We start from the raw sequence: 15261 nt of genomic DNA, 5'->3' as shown, positions 1-15261 counted from the left end.
AGCTGCTTGTTGATCAATACATTCTTCAACCTCCCCTGCAGCTGCCAGTTTTTTTATTTGTGGCAAAGAAAGACAGTGGACTACACCCCTGTATTGACTATAAATGACTCCATGGCATCATGGTCAAGCACCCTTCTACCCCTACCCCTGGTACCATCCATGATGGAACAGAGGCCTTAATTTTTAGTAAACCAGAACTGCAAAGCTCTTATAATGTTAACTGAGAAGGGAATCAATGATTCCCATCAATATTATCATCAGGGTGCACTGTGATTAAATGATCATGCCTTATAAACTAAATAACATGCCAGTAATTAATAAATGAGATTCGTCAGGTTCTACTCAACCAGTACATAATAAAATACATTGACGACATCCTGATCTATTCCAAATCAAAAGAACAGTGTGTGACCCATGTATGGTCTTTATGTCTCTGCTTCCTACAGCACTATTTGTTTATTAAATCAGACATCCATTGTACCACAACTTCATTTTTGGGTTACATAATAAGCTATCATTGGAACCCAAGAATCCTGACATTTGTGAAAGCACAAGCTTAACACAATCCCACACAGCATTGACTTATACATCAGCAGAAGGTTTTAAGTGACTGTAGCTTTGGTTTCAGAGATTTATATACAAAAATTAAAGAGAGAGAGATTGCCTGATTGACTATTTACTCTTACATTCTACTTCAAACATGTCAAGGAATTACAAGCAAGGAATTCTGGCTGTAACGTTGGACATCAGTCTAGTATAATTACTAACCTTACTACACTATTTTAAACCACTAAGGTAAGCAGTTCTTTAATTTTTCTTGAAACTAGTGTACTAAAAAAGTGCAAACACACCATATTTTGGTTAGTTCTGAACCACTGGCAGATTTTTATGGATAATCAGCAACTTCTTATGACAGCAAGACTTCCCATTTCCTATTTTGGGCTGTTCTTAGAAAACAGTAATTGTAGACTTTTTAGTTTCTAGGAAACAGATCAATGATCTTCTTAGTAAAGGAATTATCAACTCAAACCAACACAAACCTTTCAGCTTTGGGAGATGCTGAGCTCACGTTCCTAGAATTAAATAGTGAATCCTCTAGTTTATTGCCATTTACAGTAATTATAGGGTCCCTCAAGGATCAGTTCTAGGACCTTTGCTTTTCTCGATATACATGCTTCCCTTAGGGAACATTATTAGAAGCCATGGGATTGGATTCCACTGTTATGCTGACGATACCCATTTATATATCTCATCAAAACCAGATGAAGTAGCTAAATTGTCTAAATTAACTGAGTGCATTAAAGAGATAAAAGATTGGATGACCTGTAATTTTCTGTTTTTAAACTCTGATAAGACAGAAATACTACTTATCGGGCCAAAAAAACAGGAAACAGAAGCTCTCACACTTCAACTTCCATTTAGATGGATGTACTGTTACTAGTAGCTCATAAATACAAACACATTTAAATATATCTAATATTAATCTTGAATTTTGTATTATATTAATCTTTATTTTATTCTTTATAATAACCGTTTGTTCTATGTTTATGTTCTGTAAAGTTGCTTTGAGACAATGTCAATTGTAAAAAGCACTTTACAAATAAATAAATTTGAATTTAACAAAAGACAAGCTAGTGCAACCTGATTGACTTATTGAATAATTGTATAAATGTCATAATATTCCTAACAAAGTGGCCACTGATTGTATACATGTGTTAATATGAAGTATGTGTAAACTGATTGACTGATTGACTATTTACTCTTACATTCTACTTCAAACATGTCAAGGAATTACAAGCAAGGAATTCTGGCTGTAACGTTGGACATCAGTCTAGTATAATTACTAACCTTACTACACTATTTTAAACCACTAAGGTAAGCAGTTCTTTAATTTTTCTTGAAACTAGTGTACTAAAAAAGTGCAAACACACCATATTTTGGTTAGTTCTGAACCACTGGCAGACTTCTGAATGAGTGAGCCACCATTGAGTGCAGAGGCTTTCTCTCTGTCGTGACGTTCATGACTATGTAAGGACATATGTTGCTGCATTAAAGCCTTCCTGTGTCAAGGTTCTTCACAGAGTGTCAGTGTCATACCCTAAAATAACATTGTTCACACTTGTGGCTTGTTGGGAAGTTTAAAGAAAAAAAAACAGGAAATAAAGTTTTAACATAACATCAGCACACCAGTCAGTCAGGCAGTGTGTCTCCAGACAGTCACTCTGAATGTAGTTTTATACATCATATACCAGTGCAAGTGAGTTTATAAAGACTGAGAACTACAGCAGTGAAAGATCAGGATTACTGTAAAGAGAAGAATGGAGATGAGTGAGGAGATTTATGCAAATGCAGAAGTAGCTGCAGATAATAAAGCTGATTCCAGTGACAGCGAGCAATCATATGAAGATGTTCATGTGAATGAGGACAATTTGAAGACCCAGAGGGCCAGAAGCTTCAAGCAGTCTGAGAGCTCAGGTAAAATACACTCACAATCAGAAATATGTGTGTATGTACTGATTGACAATGGATTTACTTTTGTGAAATGTAACCATCTAGTAAAAATAGAAAAGCATAATAATTGTAAAATCAAACAATCGAACATGGTATATGAGCTGATGTGTAGAGCGCATAAGAATGATGGTGTCTTCCCAATTTTGATGCAACCTTTGTCCATTTAACATCTTGATCTACTTGGAGAAAGATTAGCAGGAGGATTATATAGACTCATTATATAGTACACAGCGATGTGAAAGTTTAACTCACTGACACAGTGTGCAGGTGGTGTGTGAGTGTAGAGGAGTGTGTTTTTTTTAGATCAAGATGTGGAACATTGTCTTTTCCTCCTGCATGAACATTACAATTACATTTTTTCGCAATGACGTCGACTGAGCAAACAAACTGAGCATAGTGTTAAGCAACTTAAAATGGTTATATCTGACTCAATGACTGTCAAAGAATTTTCCAAGTATAGGTGTCTCGCTATAAAGGAAATCTCCCCCACTGATAAGTCCATCTTTTAGGAGAATGTTTTTTATGGTTTTTAAAGAAAGCAGAGAAGAGTAAATCACTGTCTACAGCAGAGGCCCTAATGGGCTGAACAAGACCAGGAAGTTCCCTTTTCAGCTGTAGTGGATTCTGGTGCAATGCTGGAGCTGGTAATAGAGGCAGACATAGCGGTGCAGAGCCATGACAGAAATACTGCACTACACCAGTGTATAGGGACAGTGGAGACATGAAGATGGAGGCTGAGCCTGTGTTTACACGGTATGGGAAAAAAGAAGAAACAGTCCAAGAAAGAAACAAAAGCAGAGAAAAGGATATCAGACCATGATATTTTTGGAAAACTATTGATAACGTTCTCTGCAGTAGCAGTTGTAAATGTTCTTTTAACACGGAAACTTGGTAAAGTGCATATATTGTGTCTAAGACACATTTTAAATGCGAGGATATAATGGTACTTTTAGGCTGTGGATATGTGACTATATTATCTATATTTAATCTGATTGTTTGAATTACACAAAGAGTGTGACCTCCATTATGAGTGGGACCTATTACATTCTGATTAACTTCTACTTCTACATATTAAAGTGTCCAACATGTTTTGAGAGAAACAAATAGAAATGAAATGAAATCTGCAGATTTACAGAGGAATTCAGAATATGGTCCACGGAGTTTTAAATAATTACAATAACACTGGTTAATATGTTAAGTTTGTATAAAGAACCTTCCTGCTTGTTATTCGAGGCTGATGAACATAACTATATCCATGCAGACTAGCTTCATTTAGTGCTACATACTCGTTTGATTACATACCACTGTTTAACTAAGCACATTTTGCATGGAAAAGCACAGAAATGTAATTTTGGACTGCTTAGTAATCCATTTGCAGTTGACACTGAGAATGCACCTGTAAAAGTCCGGATGGAGCCGATAGAACCCCCGTGTAACGCCACACTTAAGGCAAAGTATTTCACTTTTGGGCCCTTGTTCCCCTGGTTCATCCCCGAAGCAATGCCCAAACTCTGCCTACAAGCTGCACAAATTCTCTTTACCCAGAAAGCATCTAACTGATGCACACCTACTGTACAGTCTATCCTGAGAGTGTCCACAGCTCAGAACATTGAACCAACTTGATCTACCTTTTTTTTTGTTATAATTACAGCACTTGGCAGACACCCTTATGTAGAGCAACTTAGATTTTATCTCATTTCATACAACTGAGCAATTGAGGGTTAAGAGGCCTTGCTCGGGGGCCCAGCAGTGTTAGCTTTTAGGAACTGGGAATCAAACTCACAACCTTCCAATTGGTAGACCAGCACCTGGGTAGCACAAACTACCCATCTGGAATTGTCATTGTACAATGTTAATATTTCTATTTTAAATCTGTTCATTTTTTCATTCTCCTTTTGTGAATGTGTAAATAAAAACACACATCTCTGTGGCCATTCTCCATTAGGAGGAAAGAATAAAAGAAGCAGATGTTACAGACTGACTACACTGTGTCTGTTGCTGCTCTGTATAAGTCCTGCTGACTGCCATCACAGTGCTGTGGATCCAATTTTACACCCTTAGTACAGAAAAAGCCAAGTTGGAAACCAGTCAAAACACCCTGACTGAATCAAGAGACCAGTTACAGACCAGATACAACACACTGACTGAAGAGAGAGACCAGTTACAGACAAGATACAACACACTGACTGAAGAGAGAGACCAGTTACAGACAAGATACAACACACTGACTGAATCAAGAGACCAGTTACAGACCAGATACAACACCCTGACTGAATCCAGAGACCAGTTACAGAGCAGATACAACACACTGACTAAAGAGAGAGACCAGTTACAGAAAGAAAAAGATGGATTTCAGAAGATTTCGGGTGAGTATTTAAATTTGGGTGAGTACATGCTTAAAGAAGTTAAGAGTTTGTAACAGAATTTCATCGTCAAGCCCTAAATGTTTATTCAGCTAGTGAGAGTGGATTACACCATTTGTCTCAAACACACTGGAAGAACAGCATTTCAGCTTTCTTTATTCTACCCTTTCACACTTATTTTCAGCCAGCTATTCAGAATAGTTAGAGCAAATTGTATTCACTTCCTGCTTCACCTACATACTAGCCAAATAACACACTATTTTTAGCAAGCTCAACTATATTATTCTTGCCCTGTCCAAATTTATTGACTGTCTCAACTACACAAAACACAATATCTCATATCTACATGTTCATTTGCACTTCCTCACTGGCCAAATCCTGGCACTAAGCTGCTCCTTGACTGATTTTGGTTGGCACATACTGTACAAGAGGTCACAAGATTGCTTCTCCACGGTTCCTTGAATTTACATACATAGTGAATCTTATGCCGTAATAACGATCTCCTCATCTCAGAGCATGAATGGACAGTAAATGTAATTTTGATCTACTCCGATAACTAACCATCACCATGACGGCTTTAAAATTGTTAAACATCATACCATCATCTTGCTTTGCTGACTTACATAAATAATTTACAATCTTAGGCATAACTGTGAATAGTGAACAAGTCTGTGGTTGGATCTCAACTTCGAATACAGATGTGCACAGCTTACATATTTACTGACACAATTTACCTAATAACTTTATATATAACATTACTGAATATGTATTAATGTCTTATTCTGTTTAATCAGTCTCACTGATCAATGAGGGGTGGCGATATTTTAACTGCCATATTTACTACATCTCTACTGAGAAGAACAACTGGGATAACAGCAGACGGGACTGTAAAAGGAGAGGAGCGGACCTGATGATCATAAACAGCAAAGAGGAACAGGTGTGTGAGAGAGAGAGAGAGAGAGAGAGAGAGAGAGAGAGAGAGATGAGCTTCTGTATTCATATTGTGTTATAGTTACAGCAGTTCACAGAGAGAAATACATCTATACTATATATAATTCTCTTAATCACAGGATTTCATCGCGACACATCTGAGCAGCAATCGGGCTTGGATTGGTCTGAGTGACACAGACAAAGAGGGGGTGTGGAAATGGGTGGATGGTTCACCACTGACCACTGCGTAAGAGACTTTATCTGTGTTTATTCCCAAATCTCTTCCCTTTGTTCAGAATGTTTTCTGCTATTGATATTTATAAAATAAACTAAATACTAAGATCATGTTCACTTTTATATTCTCATCCCTACAATAACAATATTATTGCTATGGTTAAGAATCTCAGTGAACACAAACTAATTGGTTGATTTAAATGTGTGGAACTGAAGAAAACTGAACACTGAACTGTTTCTTTTCAGGTACTGGGATGAAGGGGAACCGAACAATGATAAAAATCATGAGGACTGTGGGGAGATTATGGGTCATCCAAAAGTGAAGAGATGGAACGACAGGAGATGCTCAGATAATGAATTATGGGTCTGTGAGAAAAGTGATTTTTAGAAATTAAGTATAGAGTGGAACAGCACAGTAAAACAATACAATATTCATAAATCAAGCTGAATTTCTGTCTAGGGTTGGGATGCATTGTGTGAGGAATGGCACAGACAGAACATGAATATGATCCGAAATGATAACAGCAGTGAAATAAATGATATATTTTTATATTGTGATTGTGGTACTGTATATACAGCACATTTAAGAAGACTTCAGGTTTGACCAAGGCCATAATAACCAACTGAAACACTCTGGATTACAGACTAACTAACCTATACACACAAAATAAAACCAAACAAAAATATATTTGCCTTCCCTAGTCTCCCTTACCAAGAAACAGAGACAAAACCCACTCCCTAACAAAAATGCCAGTCACACCCTTATTACAGTCAAAACCAAAACAGGTACTGGCTTCCGTCCCAGTAGACCTGGAGAACTAAGCACACCCAAAGGACAGAACACATGACAACCTGTACCTTTTTAACACTATGTAATGTTTATTATATGTAATACTTTGAACTCACAAATTGCTAAAATTGATATTTTCCTGTGATGTAAAAAATGGATTTTGAACTTATGTTTGCATTCATTTACTGGCTACTGTAATAGTCGTACATTCATAAGCGTGCACAATTGATTAATTTTTACTGAATAATCATATGTGTCTTCACTGAACAATTTACATACTAGAGATTATTGCTGCAATCAGTTCTCTAAATTACCAAATGTCTAAGTTTAACAAAGGTTCTCAATGGTCCAAGTGCACACTCTTACAGCAACTACAATGTATAAGGATACACACTTTTATTATCATGTATTATATACGTACGGAACGCTTTATGCTTGTGGTTGATAAACGAGTCATAAGTCCATGTAATGAGCCTGAATAATTACTGACAGTATGGTGTGATTCAGTCTGTATTCAGTATTTTATTCCTCTTCAGCTGTTTAACAACACTATTTGCCAGATACAAACTAGTTCAACTAAAGGTTTGTCAATAACGATAATTTATCTTTTAGCTAATAACTATTTTTTATATAAGAGGCAGGTTGCTCTAGAGATTGTGTTAAAGAGATAAACTGATTGTGAAAATGTTCATGAAGCAGATCTTAATATAAATGTGTCTGTTAAACTGCTCTAAGATCAGTTTGATCGTATTACAGCCACGATTATGGCTGTAGGAACTTATTCTGTGGTTAGCAAAAACTGAAATAATAATAGTGATAATAAAATCATTAGAAACAACATATAGGCTGTGTACATTATCAGGACTCGATGATGACACATGTACAACACTGTTATTTTTTAATGTTGTATCAATGTTTTTCAAGGGTAAAAGTTGACATCTTATCTACACTTCTGTTTTCTTCACGTCATCACACGTAGAAGCCACAGCGCTTCAGTTCCTGTTTTAATTGCAGCATGCTAATTTAATCTCAAAGACACACTCAGTAAGGAAGTACAGCAGTACAGTCGTGCTCTCAGAGATTTAGAGAAGAGTTCAAATGTTTTATTTATGCATGGAGGAGACATGACGTGACGGGGGTCATCTATACAACCACAGACGATTTTGAAGGCACGGACACTGAGACCGTGTACTTCAACAAAGGGTCACCAACAATTTCAACACATGTAGAGAAGATTTAAATTTGGTCTAATAAACACACATGAGGTGAGAGGAAGGGAGTGAGAAGGGATTGTTTTTTAAATATTTTTGAATTCAATTTCTTTTGTTTATTTTGCATTTTAAATTATTATAATATATATAATATAAAATTATAATTATAAACATATAATAATTAAATGCTGTACCATGTAGTTTGTTTGATCATGTAAATGTTTGATTAGATGACATGAGACATGAAAGGAAAAAAGCCCTCTTACAAGGACCCCTGGGAAATCCAGCATGATGAAAAATCATTATTTGGTGGGTTTTAAAATGTTCCTGGACTTAAGCGCGTAAAGGTTTGTTTGTTGTTAATGGGACAGAAGTGAACAAAACCTCTTGCCCTAAATAACTACAAACAGGTATCACATAAAGATTGGACTCCAGAGGGTAGTAAATAAACAGATTTAGTAAAAATTGATTTTTTCCCTTCTTGCTGTGATCTATTCAATTCAATTCAAGTTTATTTGTATAGCTTTTTTACAAGACATTGTTTCAAAGCAGCTTTATAGAACATAAACATAGAACAAAAGGTTAATATAAAGAATAATAAAGATTAATAGAGTACAAAATTCAAGATTAATATTAGATAGATTTAGTTCACAATGTGTATGTATTTATCCTCAATGAGCAAGTCTGAGGTGACTCAGGCAGCAGTGGCAAGGAAAAACTCCCTTAGACGGTAAAGGAAGAAACCTTGAGAGGAACCAGACTCAAAGGGGAACCTCATCCTCATATGGGTGACACTGGAGGGTGTGATTATAAATATACAGTCAAACAAATGTTGTATTGGTGTAAAGATCACACAGAGTTCACATCTCCTCTATAATATCACAGAGTCCAACTGGAGCTGGTAGATCTGTAGATGTCTCAGGATTCTCACAGAGTCGGCCTCATCTCAGTGGAGGTCCAAAAACTTCATCGCATGGATGAAGATCGGAGCTGGTTCAGTTTCTGGAAGCCTCGAGATGGGTAGAAAGAGAGAAGCAGTGGAGAGGGATTAACATATCTGCTGTTCATAAAATGTGCAAGTCTGATATAATAGTGCACAGTATTATGGGATGTATTATGCGTACACCTGTCTAAAGGGATGAGTTTTTAAATCTACATTTAAACTGGGAAAGTGTGTCTGAGCCCCGAACACTATCAGGAAGACTATTCCAACGTTTGGGAGCTAAACAAGAAAACTCTACCGCCTTTAGTAGACTTAGATATTCTGGGAACTACCAGAAGTCCTGAGTTTTGTGATCTAAAAGAGCGTGAAGGACTGTAACGTGTTAGAAGACTAGTTAGATACATGGGAGCTAAACCATTAAGAGCCTTGTACGTAAGTAGCAGCAGTTTGTAATCAATTCTAAACTTAACAGGTAGCCAGTGTAGAGATGATAAAATTAGGGTTATACAGATGTGGCCTTTAAGAACGAACGTCTTCTACCTTGGCATTCGGCAATTCGTGCCGCGGCTTTCTGCACTTCTGTTCGGGGGGGCTATCTTAGCAATCACCTTAATGCATTTCGTTTCACAGAATATCCACCAGGTGGCGCATAAGAAAACTTTCTCGTAAACACTCAAAGGTTTTTTAAGATTGTATAATATGTTTATATTATTAATTTACATTTAAAAATTTTTTACATTTTTAGATTTTTTATTTTACTTCACATTACATCAGAATTGTGAGAAAATATCCACAATAAAATATAATTATAAAGACGTATGAAACACCGTTGGCTATGGGATTTTTTAAATTAACATTTGTTCTTATGTGTATTTGTTCTTCAATGTAAAATATAAAGGAAATCACAGTTCAAGTTTGGCATAACATAACATAAGTGACATTAACTAAGCCTGCTGCAAATTTGCGTAAATTCCCTTGACCTCACACCTACTAGCACCCCTACAGCTCCATTGTTCTCCTGCTTTTGTTGTGCAAACACACCCATCACCTACAGTATGAGGCCTGGCACATTTTCATTTGTTCACTCAGAGTAGCTCAGATCCAAGGCAGGCCAAAAATCTGTGTGTGACAGTGTTAATTTCGTCAGACGAGATGAGACAAAATATGTTCGTCAACAACCTTTTTTTTCATGACTAAGACGAGACGATGACAAGACTGCACCACTGTCTAAAACGCTAAGACTAAATTAACATGCATTATTGTTGACAAAAAAAAGACGAGACGAAAATGTTTTGTATAAAATAAAAACTAAGATAAAATCTCTCTTCATTTTCGTCTACAATTGTCTCTGCTTTTTCATCAGCTGTTACGCTTTTAAAATATTCAGAACGAGTTCGCGGCTTCGCGCTGTTGCTCAAGTGACAGGTCCGCGAAGCGGATCCCGCTTATTATATTGTTACCTACCAAATAAATCAATAATTTGACACAAAATGATTTAAAAAGGAGTTTAGTGATTTAAAAACGATTGTATTGCTTCCTCTAAAGAAAATAGTGCACTCCGTCTCTACGGTTAGAATCCTGTGTGTCCATGGCAACGCTCTGTTTTTCATGGCAATGGTGTGTTATAGTTCGCAGCGGTCTGTTATCAAGAAATAAAATAGTGTGTGCGTAGAAAGAATTCGTCCACACGCCGCTAAAAAAATAAATAAATAATCCTGAGCTTATGTCCACCCCTGGTCTAGGCGGCTTTTTGTGTTAAATTATATTTCCTGTCGCTGCGCAGGCTCTTTTATTGTACATGACAGCTTATGTCCCGATGACCAGTCTTTGCATTACGATTAAAAGCAGTATCAATAAAGTAAAAAATGGGATGTGCAGTCAAGTTCGAGTGTATGCACTGTTTAAACGAGTGTTCTCAACTTCTCACTGATACTTTTGTGATTCGCGGAGTTTTGACAAGTTTTATAGCCTTGATATTGTTTCTTATTCAAAAGTGGTGACAGAAAAACTCAGCACCCCAACCTGAAACCTCTTCCCATGCCTCTGTCACAATCACATTATAATCAAAATAATTAGGCTTAAAAACAAATGTATATGTAAGGGAATCAATTTTAACAATTACATGTAATATTGCTCCAAATATCATCATATATAACTTGTATTAAGTTTGTAATTTTTATATATTATTTCCACTATAACACTTGTGTTTTTATTGCATTTAATGAGGCCTCGTTGTATTTATTCTTACAATTGATTCCAGATGTGGTCAAGCTACAATTTTTTGACTAAAACTAGACTAAAATTAAAAGACTTTTAGTCGACTAAAACTTGACTAACAAAAAAAGATATGTGAATGACTAAATATGACTAAAACTAACAAGGACATAAACTATCCAAATTAACAGCTTTTCTCAGTTTAAATCATGTTATACAAAACACCTTTGATAAATCGTAATGTACACGTTTCTGAACTATGGTTGTTCAATAAATAAGTGCCAAAATCAATAACCAAAATCATAAAAGTAATACATTTAATTACTAATTTAAAAACTCTGTACTTTTAATGAAAACTCTTCATAAGATGATTTTCGCTCACCGAAACCGGCACGTATTGGAAAAGACACGCAATCCAGCGCAAAAACCCAATACATGGAGCACAAAACACATGTATAGCAGCACATGCGTTTGCGCAGGCGATGACGTCACACGCACGCACTTAAAGGGACCCGTTTTCTTTTTCTCCAATTTATTTTATAAGTATAATAGAAATAAGGGTCATCAATCACCATCTGGTTACATATTGTCGCTGTCAGGCGGAATCCTCGTATCTCCAAAACGGTTATTTTTCAGGAAATTAAAAAAACGCCGTACCTTATCTGCAGTGCACAGGGTTTAGTCTGCGTTGCAGTGGATTGTCTTGCGCTAAATTCCTGTCCTCAGACGAGCACCAGAACTAGCGGGGGTCAAGATTTTTTTTCTTTGAGCCCAGTGTTGTGAAAACATTTACCTCAGAAGACGTGTTGATTCGTTGCGACTCTTCTTGAGGAGAAATATGCCGTGAAGCTCTCCCGCGGAGTGAGGAAGAGGTGGATAGTTGAAGTGTCCAATGGAGTTATGAGATTTGCGCGCAAGCTATTTTCAAGACTTTAGATTGGTTAATAACTTGTAAAAATAACAGACCCATGTGGGGACTGACCAATAGCATAAATATGTGAAAAAATATGAAATTGACCAAATTTGGACATACGAGGTTTCCGCCCGACAGCGACGATATGTACTATGTATCACATGTACTATGGCAATGACAAACCAAAGGTTTCCATGTCAGACACAGAGGTTTGACCTGCCTTGGATCTGAGCTACTCTGAGTGAACATATGCAAATGTGCCAGGCCTCAGAGGTGATGTTTGCACAACAAAAGCAGTAGGAGAATTGAGCTGAAGAACTGTGAAAATCTCAACAGGGGGGAATCACACCTCGGGACCCGCACCAGAAAATAAAAAAGTCAGTAAATCTAGTGTTTATACAACAGATACAGATATACTGTTTGTTTTTTGATTATCATAAACAGCTGTAAAAATTATATAAAATAAAAATGTACAAATGATATAAAATATATATCTCTAAAATAAATGATTAAAGTAACTTAATAAAATCTCTTAATTTGTCATATTTTCATTTTTGTTTCTCTGTTCTGATTATATCACTGACTGTTTAAAATATTTACCAAAAGGGCATTTGTTTTGAAAAAGGGAAAAAAGGTACAAAGATGATTTATTTGCATGTGTCTATTTAACTCGATCAATTACATTTTTTACATTTTTAAATATAAGTATTTTCATAAAATGTTTTTAAATTTTTTTCTGAATGATTCACAAATTACAATGTCATAAAACATTTATTTTATTGACCCTTTCCAACTGTTTACCATTCACCATTTGTTTCAATGTTGTATCATACAAGTTAAAAAAGATATTTACAGCATTTTAAAAAAGAGGAAAAGAGGAAATCGCTTCTTAATCGCTCAAACAAAATGATGACATTGCTGAGGGACATTGCTGTGATGTGTTGGACATAGTAGAAGCTGATTCTTGAACAGATGAATAGTTGTAATCAAGCATCGACTTGATTTAAGTAAGCGGAGTCCTCCGTTATATCCGCCGGACGAGTGCGTTTTTTTTTTATTTTTTATAAAAAGTAATGCCTTACAATAGTCCAGTCTAGAGGTCATGAAAGCATGAACTAGCTTCTCAGCATCAGAGACAGACAGGATGTTTCTCGGCTTGGTGTAGCGGATTTCACCCAGCACCACAAATGACACACCGACTCCAGGCTCTTTGGTGAAGCACGTCTGCAGTTTAATAACAAAAGACACGGGATCACACACACACATCCTCTCACCAACAGTCTGTCTGACTCTCTTCAGTCACATGTAGAACTGAGAGCCTCTTGAATAAAGTCCATTTGCTAAACAGTCTCTTTGGTCTCATTACATTTCTTACACAAATATACATAAACAAAAATTATAGAACAAAATAAAATGAATTCAACATATACACTTTTCCTTTACTTTAACATTACACTTAACAGGAAACACATTTATCATCAGACAATATTTAGCCAATTATGTGATCGTATAGTGGTTTGTGGTTTACATACCTGCAGTTTAATAAACAAAAGACACGGGATCTCACACACACACCCTCTCACAAACAGTTTGTCTGAAGGATGTGAGACAAACAGATTAATCCCTGTCCTGCATTAACACAGTGACTGCAACTCAAAATCTGGGTCTCAGTTGGCTAAATATACACAATATACGACTTAAATAAAAATTACACACACTCATTTAAAGTAAAAAAACAACATAGCATTTCTACAGACTCAATCCACCAAAATTTTGTATTTAAAACTCATATTAAAAGGAAAAATTCACACTCTAAATTATCATGCGGGTGGCAACATTAAACAAACAGATTAAGGCCGTTCGTTTCTAAAACTTGATAAATGCATCTGAATTCTCATAGAAAATCAAAAATATGCACTCAATCCATCTTTTAAACACTTCTAACATTGATATTGACAAATATTTTTAACTCTTTTTACATTTTTATCAATCGTTGTACAAAGATGGAAAGATACCAACCTGACTCTCTTCAGTCACATTTAGAACTTAGTGATGGCCAGTTCGTAAACGAATCTTTTGAACCAGTTCTTTTTAGTGAACTGGATGAACCGGTTCACCAAATCGGACTGATTCGTTCTAAACAGTTCGCGTCTTGAGTCAGCGCTGATCCACAAGTTACTAAAGTTACTCACTTTCGGTCATGCCTGACAGTTGGTCCGACTCTAAATAAACTAATATCCCGGAGTATATGTAACTCCTGTACACTGAACTGAGACATGTTGTGCTGAGAGAACTGTGAGCTCGAGCTGTTGATACTGCGCATGCGTGAATTACTGAACCGATACAGCGAATCATCAGTACAGAACTGAGAACTGCTTGTTTCGGACACGTCCGAGAACCGATGAACTGATACAGCGAATCATCAGTACACTGAACCGAGAACTGTTTCTTCCGGACGCGTCCGAGAACCGATGAACTAATACAGCGAATCATCAGTACACTGAACTGAGAACTGTTTCTTTCGGACGCGTCAGGAACCGATGAGCTGTTGATACTGCGCATGCTTGAATCACTGAACTGATACAGCGAATCATCAGTACACTGAACTGAGAACTGTTTCTTTCAGACGCGTCCGAGAACCGATGAACTGATACAGCAAATCATCAGTACACTGAACTGAGAACTGTTTCTTTCGGACACGTCCGAGAACCGATGAGCTGTTGATACTGCGCATGCTTGAATCACTGAACTGATACAGCGAATCATCAGTACACTGAACTGAGAACTGTTTCTTTCGGACGCGTCCGAGAACCGATGAACTGATACAGCGAATCATCAGTACACTGAACTGGTTCTTTCGGACGCGTCCGACATACTGAGAACCGATTAGCTGTTGATACTGCGCATGCGTGAACCTTCAGAGCAAATTATACATATTGGGATATGCATAGTAACTAGTCATAGGCTATTAAACATTTTTATAAAAAAAAAAAAAAAAAAAAAAAATCATACAACTGTTCACTCAATATGTGTCAGTTAAGTTTACTAATGACTATTGTGCAGGTTGTGTATTTTTATATGCCGCTTTTTGTAAATTGATGAAGATTAGTTTATTAACTTTATATCTTTAAGACACGTAAAACATCCACGTT

General features: G+C 36.5%; 1 pseudogene; it reads left to right on the top strand.

Annotated features, from left to right (window-relative positions):
• Nucleotides 1-2318: 2318 nt before the first annotated feature.
• On the top strand, nucleotides 2319-6502 carry LOC132841924 (C-type lectin domain family 4 member M-like; annotated as a pseudogene).
• Nucleotides 6503-15261: the final 8759 nt, after the last annotated feature.

This window comes from Tachysurus vachellii, chromosome 2 (genome assembly GCF_030014155.1).
Source record: "Tachysurus vachellii isolate PV-2020 chromosome 2, HZAU_Pvac_v1, whole genome shotgun sequence".
Classification (NCBI taxonomy): domain Eukaryota; kingdom Metazoa; phylum Chordata; class Actinopteri; order Siluriformes; family Bagridae; genus Tachysurus; species Tachysurus vachellii.
This window is presented reverse-complemented; position numbering and strand designations above follow the sequence as displayed.